At 43.1% G+C, this 7,690-nt stretch overlaps 1 long non-coding RNA gene across 2 annotated transcripts; it reads left to right on the forward strand.

Moving 5' to 3' along the window:
* Positions 1-5,436: 5,436 nt before the first annotated feature.
* On the forward strand, positions 5,437-7,043 carry LOC116479701 (uncharacterized). Of its 2 annotated transcripts, XR_004251042.1 has the most exons (3): positions 5,437-5,541; positions 5,758-5,895; positions 6,886-7,043. It is a non-coding gene; the product is annotated as an uncharacterized LOC116479701 (long non-coding RNA). The 2 variants fall into 2 exon arrangements; XR_009212657.1 differs by lacking the exon at positions 5,758-5,895 and having other exon boundaries at positions 5,507-5,541.
* The last annotated feature ends 647 nt before the right edge of the window (positions 7,044-7,690 follow it).

Below are 7,690 nucleotides of genomic sequence, written 5' to 3' on the forward strand. Positions count from 1 at the left end.
AGCAACTTTCAGGTTTCCTCACTGTGAATTATGAATATGAATTATGCTGAAATTACCCTATGCCAATGTACCTCATTCACTATCTGACATTCAAAGAGCCCCCGTGCCCCATCGCCTCTGATTTTTTTGGAATCTACAAAAAAGTCAAATTTCGGCACGTATTTTCACAAGAAAATATTGCCATGAGCTAAGATTACTATATGATTTCAAGTCTTATTTCACATATCAATACATATTCATATTCATAATCCAAAACGCACATATTAAATCAAATTAACAAGACTAACAGTGGAAATTTTCTAAAATTTATACACTAAGTACATTACATTTTCCTAATGATCACTTTGATAGAGCAACTTAGACTCTATGGTTTCCACAAATGAAGAGGCTTATGGAAGAGAAAACCGCCACATAATACAAGATTTTCAATGTGATCATCATTGCTACTTTTAAGCAGCAATTACCCAGTAAACATATTGTGAACTGCTTTGTGAGTATGGTGATTTATTTAAACTTATTGGTCTTTTGATTACCTTAAAATATGAATAATGCCAATTGTATAAATTTGTTCTAAAAATAAAAGGAGAGAAAAATAATCCTCCTTCTTCATATATTGTACAATTATAAAATTAAAGGTGTTGTGTCCAGATTTTTACACACTTACCTTACTGAAGCCTCATAACAACCCCGTCTTTTAAATTACAGGCATTATTCCCAGATTTTTATACACTAATATTATGCAAGCCTCATAAGAATCCCTTCTTTTATAGATGAGCAAACTGAGGCTCAGAGGACTTAAAAACTCATTCACCATCACGTTGCAATGAGTGATGGAACTGGGATACAAATCCAATTCTCTCTGACACCAAAGGTGGTGCACCTTCAGGAAGACCATGTTATACCCCACACATGGAGGGATCAAAACATATGGATTCCCTTTCTCTGCCCTCTTATGGGTGAACTTCAATGGGTTTCACGGCCTCAGAACAATCCTAAACTCCCTCCCTGATTGCCTGTAGTGGCCATCACTTCTTCCTTTTCATGATTAGGAATCTGCGTCTTTGGACCACAAGCATCTATAAACAGTCGTTTTGATCAAGAAGCAAAATTTTCTAGGCCTTAGGTTACTAACTGTGAATTGTCTTGCTTCTCAACAGTAAACAAAAGGGCTCTTCCATGTAAAAATATCACAAGATCCACTGAATTTGTGCAGAAAGTTTTGAAACTGTATTGCAGGAGCATCTTACTGACAGCTGCGCAGGAAGATTAGCCAAAACAAACAAAGCTAGAGCACCTCCAAAGGCCAGATGTGGTGGTTCTTGCTTATCATGCCAGCAAAGTGGGAGGCCAAGGTGGGTGGATCACTTGAGGCCAGGAGTTTGAGACCAGCCTGAGCAACACAGTGAGACCCTGTCTCTACAAAAAATCCTTTTTTATTATTAGAATCAAGAAGAGTACCTCTGACCTTCTGACATTGCCTTAGGAGAGAGGGCTCTGGCCTAGAACTCAAGATATGAAATTGTGAGTCCCAGTGAGACTACTTAAGTTTAAATACAAGAGCTGTCAGACATTTCCTCTACAGCAATGAAATCTGTGACATAAATTTTGTATTCTAAAAATATAGTTTTCGGACAGCCTAGGAGAAGAAGAAGAATGCCCAGAACTGGGCATTGGGGTAGGTAGGTAGGAGGAAAGAAACTGGCTGGACACAGCAGGGAAAAAAGAAGCGGTGGGGAGATGAGGCAGAGCCAGTCCTCCTGCTTGAGGCCTGGGCTTAGCATAGTAAAGTAGGGGTGGGAGGGAGGAGCCCCAGGCTTTGGATGCCTCTGGGGGAACTTTGGGCCAGCAGCAGCCAGAGGAGCTCCTAAACTTAGGTGGTATCCGAAGCCTCCTTACCTTTGGGCGTCTTCTGGTCGCCAACGTGCTGCAGTCAGGACCCTTGCTGGCTCCCAAATTGGACTGGGCAGGCTCCAAAGTAGTGGGGTCCAGGGCTACTGCCACCTCCACCTCCTGGATCTCAGAGCTGCAGGACAGCTTCACCCACCGCACCCTGAGCTGGCCCCACTTGAGGCTGGCATTGGGGTCAGCGCCTCTGCTCCTGTATATCGGGGCTTGTGCCTTTGCTGTCTCCATAATCGTAGATGTCAGAGCCACAGGCTGGCTCTGCAGAACCCTTGTGCTGGCCCTGACTGCGGCTGGCTTAGGTGCACATGTGACAGTTCCGTGTGGTCCCCATGGGGCACCCCTGCTCTTCTCGGGCAGCTTGGGCCTTCGCTTGCCAAGTCTGCAGAGCTCAACACCTATTGCCTCTTCCTGGCAAATACATGTCTGGCATGGGCAGCCCTGGGCCATGGGGTGGCACTCCAATAGCAGCATGCACCTCATGTCACCCCCATACCCTGAGCTGACTTGTCTGCTAATAAAACCTGCCAACATCTCTGTTATTTTAAAAGGGCCTAGATGCAACAAGCCTGAGAGTTGTGACTGGGGTAGGAGAGAGCACAAACGGATTCATTCTCCTTCCACCACTGCCTGACAACTGAAGACCACCAAGTGAAGAGAAAAACTTAGAGCACCAACTGAGGGCACTAATTGAAGGCTACTAATGAGGGCACCCACTGAAGGCCACCAAGTGAAGGCCAGTTGTCCTACCAACCAGAACGCATCCTAGTTCAGAGGAAACAATCAGGTCCAGAATCCCTGCATGCATCCCCACAAACATGGAACTTGAGTGCACAGGCACATGGCTCACAAGGCCCCTCACTGCCAGTGGCCCCGCCCCACCTTTCATTCATTGCTGGCTGCTGGGACCTTTCAGGTTTCTCACTGTGACGAAGTTCCTAGGGATCAGCACCTTACAATGAATGATGCTAAAATTACTGAAACCAAATCTGCCTCACGCAGTGTCTGGGATTCATAGAACCCTCTTTCCCCCATAATCTCTGAAACATTAACAAACTAGAAATAAGAGAGATTTCTGCAGGGGCTTTCAGAGAAAACTTTGCCATGAGCTGAGCCTACTCTATAATGTCAAGTCATGTTTCATATATTCATATATATATTCAATACACATATATTAGATTTACATTTTTAAAAATAACATACATGCTCAAATTAATAATAACATAAGTTTTCTAAAATGTATGCACTAAATATATCACATTTTTCTAATAATCACTTTGATAGAGCAACTTAGAATCTATGGTTTCAACAAATCAAGAGGCTTTCGTATGAGAAAACCATCACACAATATAAGATTTTCAATGTGACAATCATTGCTACTTTTAACTAGAAATTACCCAGTAAATGTATTGTGAACTGCTTTGTGACTGTTGTGATTTAGTTAGTCTTTCTAATCCTTGGTTTGATTATCTCAAAAATATGGGTATCGCCTATTTTATAAACTTGCCCTAAAAATTAAATGAGAGAAAGATAATCCTCATTCTCCACATATTGAACACTTACAAAATTGTAGACATTGTATCCAGATTTTTACACACTTGACTTATAGAAGCCTCATAACAACCCTGTCTTAAATTACAAGAATTTTGCCATGGTTTTTACACACTTACCTTATGGAAGCCTCATAGCAATCACATCTTTTATAGATTAGTAAACTGAGGCTCAGACAAGTTAAAAACAAATTCACCATCACATCATAAATAGTGATGGAACTGGGATTCAAATCCAGTTTTCTCTGACGCCAAAAATGGTGCATGTAAAGGAGAACAAGTTATACCCAGAACATGGAGGGGTCAAAACATGTGGATTCCCTTTTCTACCCCCTCATGTGTGAATTTCAATGGCTTGCACGGCCTCAGAACAATCCTAAACTCCCTCCCAGGTTGCCTTGCAGTGGTTCGCTTTTTCCTGGGGATGATTAGGAATCTGCATACTTAGACCACAAGCATCACGTTTTAACAGGTGTGTAGATCAAGAAATGAAATTTGCTAGGCTGTATGTTACTAAGTGTGAATTGTCCAGCTTCTCTGCAATAAATGAAGGGGCTATTCTATGTAAACATCACAGCATCCACTGAATTTGTGTGGGAAGGTTTGGAACTATGCTGCAGGAGCATCTTACTGACAGCTGCGCAGGAAGACCAGCCAAAACACACAAAGCAGGAGCAGCTCCCAAGGCCAGGTGTGGTGGTTCTTGCCTGTCATCCCAACAAAGTGGGAGGCCAACGTGGGTGAATCACTTGAGGCCGGGGTTTGAGACCAGCCTGGGCAACACAGTGAGTCCCTGTCTCTACAAGAAATCATATTTTATTATTAGAATGAAGAAGAGTACCTCTAACCCTCAGCCATTACTTTAGGAGAGAGAGCTCTGCTCCAGAACTCAAGATATGAAATTGGGAGTCCCAATGTGGCTACTTCAGTTTAAATACAAGAGCTGTCAGACATTTCCTCTACCGTAATGAAATCTCAGCATCCATTTTGTATTTTGAAAACTTAGTTTTGACCAGCCTAGGAAAAGAAGAAGAGGGCCCAGAAGTGGGCATTTGAGCAGAGCAATGAAAGGTAACCGTCTGGATGCAACAGGGAAAGAAGAAGGGGTGGGGAGTCGAGTCAGAGCAAGTCCTCCTCCTGTTTGGAGCAGGGGATAGGAAAGTGAACTAGGGGCAGGAGGGAGGAGCCCTAGGCTGTGGATGCCTCTGGGGGGAGCCTTGGGTGAGCAAGGCCAGAGGAGCTCCTAAGGTCAAGAGGTATCTGTCGCCTCCCTACCTTTTGGCGTCTTCGGGTCGCCAATGTGCTGCTAGTCAAGGCTCCTGAATCAGACTGGGCAGGCTCCAAATCAGTGCAGTTTGGCGCTACTCCCACCACCACCTCGTGGATCTCAGAACGGCTCCAAACACCGCACCCTCAGCTGGCCCTGCTTGGGGCTGGCATTGGGGGACAGCGTGTTCCAGGCGCCTCTGCTCCTCTGTGCTGGGTCCTGCACCTTTGCTGGGCGCCTACTCTTACATGACAGAGCCGCAGGATGGCTCCGCAGAAGCCATGTGGGGGCCCTGACTGGGGCTGGCTTTGGTGCACATGCGACAGGCCAGCGTGGTCCCAATGGGACGCCTCTATTCTTCTCCGGCAGCTTGGGCCTTCGCTTGCCCCCACGCCTGCAGAGCTGAGCACCTGCCACCTCTCCCCAGGAAAGGCAACCAAATGCCACCAACTGAAGGCACCCACTGAAGGCTCTAACTGCAGGTCCGTTGCCCTGCCAACCAGATCGCGTCCTGCTTAGGAGGAACCAATCAGGCCTTGAGTTCCCCCCACACGCAGCCCTTCCATTTGTGATGTGGGAGTCCAGGCACTGGCTCACAAGGCCCCGCCCCCACAGCGGCCCCGCCCCCACAGCAGCCCTGCCCCACCTTTCATCTATTAGTAGCTGGTAGCAACTTTCAGGTTTCCTCATTGTGAATTATGAATATGAATTATGCGGAAATTACTGTAACCCAGTGTGCTTCATGCATTATCTGGCATCCAAAGGATCCTCTTTCGCCCATGTTGGGGTTTTCGAAACTGGAAAGAAGACTGATTTCTTCAGGTGCTTCAGAAAAAATCTTTGCCATGAGTTAAATCTACTGTGTAATGTTAACATATATATATATATATATATATACATACATGCATTCAATAATTATATATTCAATTTACATATTTTTGAAAATAACACATATATTCAAACTAGCACGTGTAATAGGGAAATTTCCTAAAATTCGTACACTGAGTACACCATATTTTTCTATGATTTCGTTGATAGAGCAGCTTTCTAGATGCAGCGCTGTTCACATGTGACTGGTATTTACCTTCTTTCATCAAACATGTCTTTAGAATCGACTCAAGGCAAGATGCAGTAGAGAAATGTAAGAATCAACTAGAGTAGCCATTTAACTAGTAGGTAAGACTGATAGGCATACAAGCAACTTCAATGAAATGATAGGCATTGAACGTACCTGGGATGAAGTGCTAAGACGGGGTCCAAAAGCCCCATATTTATGATGATGCAATCTTTATATTTAAAATACTAGTGACACAATAAAATGTTCTACTTGACCTCTCACCTTTAGTTTCATGGTATTATCATCCACCCTCTGTATTCTAACTAAGCATTTCCTTCATAAGCCCCAAGAAATAGCAAAACCACGGAAAATAAACACGTCAATCTTTGATTTATTGTTGAAAGAATTGTGTCGCTGATGCCTCAGTTTATTTTTATAGAGCCAAATTCCCAGTGAGGAAGCAGCATGAGGTGGAATTCATGCCCTTCATCTGGAAATATTGCAAATCATTGACATTCTTTTTTTTTTGCTAAATGTTTTAGAAAATTAGAATTCTCTTAATGCTATAAAGGGATCTTAAAATGACGGGGATATATTTGTACTCTCCATGACAGTGTACATATTCCTTCTCTTAGTTTAGTACAAAAATAGTACTTAAGGAACTTCTGTGGAATAATAGGAATTCTAAGTAACAACTAGAGTTGAGAGCTTTCATAAAACAAAATGTATAAACTCTTATTATTGTTTGTTCGATTTGAGACAATCTAGCTCTGTAGCCCAGGCTGGAGTGTAGTGTCATGATCTCGGCTCACTGCATCCTCTACATTCAGTTTCAAGCCAGTCTCCTGCATCAGCCTCCCAAGTAGCTGGAAGTACAGGCAGAGGCCGCCATGCCTGGCTAATTTTTGTGTTTTTAGTAGAGACAAGGTTTTGCAATGTTGGTCAGGCTGGTCTCCAACTGCTGACCTCCAGTGATCTGTCTGCCTCTGCTCCCCAAAGTAGAAACATTTTTAAACATTTAAAATTGACCTTGCCATTTAGAAACGTAGAAATTCACCAGGGTCCTGAGTAATTCTAATCCACATTTATCTGCCCACATTGTTTACCAGGTACATGTTCTCCAGCAAGTTCTTCAGCATCTTTTCCAGAAGCATTCAACAGCCAAGGAAGCAGGCTACGCCTCACCTACTCCTTCCTGGGCTAAAGATCTCAGACTTAGTTGCTTAATTCGGGAAAAATAAATTAAAGAATTCTTCTATCATTATACACAACATAGAATAATCTGTTTAAGAAATTATTTTTGATCATCCACATTTTGATGCCAATCCCACATTTGGTAATAATGATTATATATGCAAATATTTTTAGCCAATTAAATTGGAACATATTCTTTGAAACAACTTCATGATGATTTTTGTTCTACTCAGTAAGTTTAATGGAATAATAAGGTGTTTTTGATAAAGCACATGAGTTATTCTCAAAGATTACAAGATCTTATGACATTGTAATCAAAATGGATCATTAGAGCCTGGCGTGGTGGCTCATGCCTGTAATCCCAGTACTTTGGGAGGTTGAGGCAGGTGGACCACCTGAGGTCAGGAGTTCAAGACCAGCCTGGCCAACATGGTGAAATCCCGTCTCTACTAAAAATACAAAAAAAAAAAAAAAAAAAAAAATTAGCTGGGTGTGGTGGTGGGCGCCTGTAATCCCAGCTACTCAGGAGGCTGAGGCAGGAAAATTGCTTGAACCCCAGAGGCAAAGGTTGCAGTGAGCCATGATCGCACCATTACACTCCAGCCTGGGCAACAGGATTGGAACTCTGTCTAAAAAAATGGATTGTTAAATATTGATCTAGTATTTACTGTAAACTCAGCACTTTGGGGTATATCAGTGCTGTATTTAGTTTTATTATGA

The sequence above is a fragment of the Hylobates moloch genome, unplaced genomic scaffold (assembly GCF_009828535.3).
Source record: "Hylobates moloch isolate HMO894 unplaced genomic scaffold, HMol_V3 SCAFFOLD_3, whole genome shotgun sequence".
In the NCBI taxonomy this organism is placed as follows: domain Eukaryota; kingdom Metazoa; phylum Chordata; class Mammalia; order Primates; family Hylobatidae; genus Hylobates; species Hylobates moloch.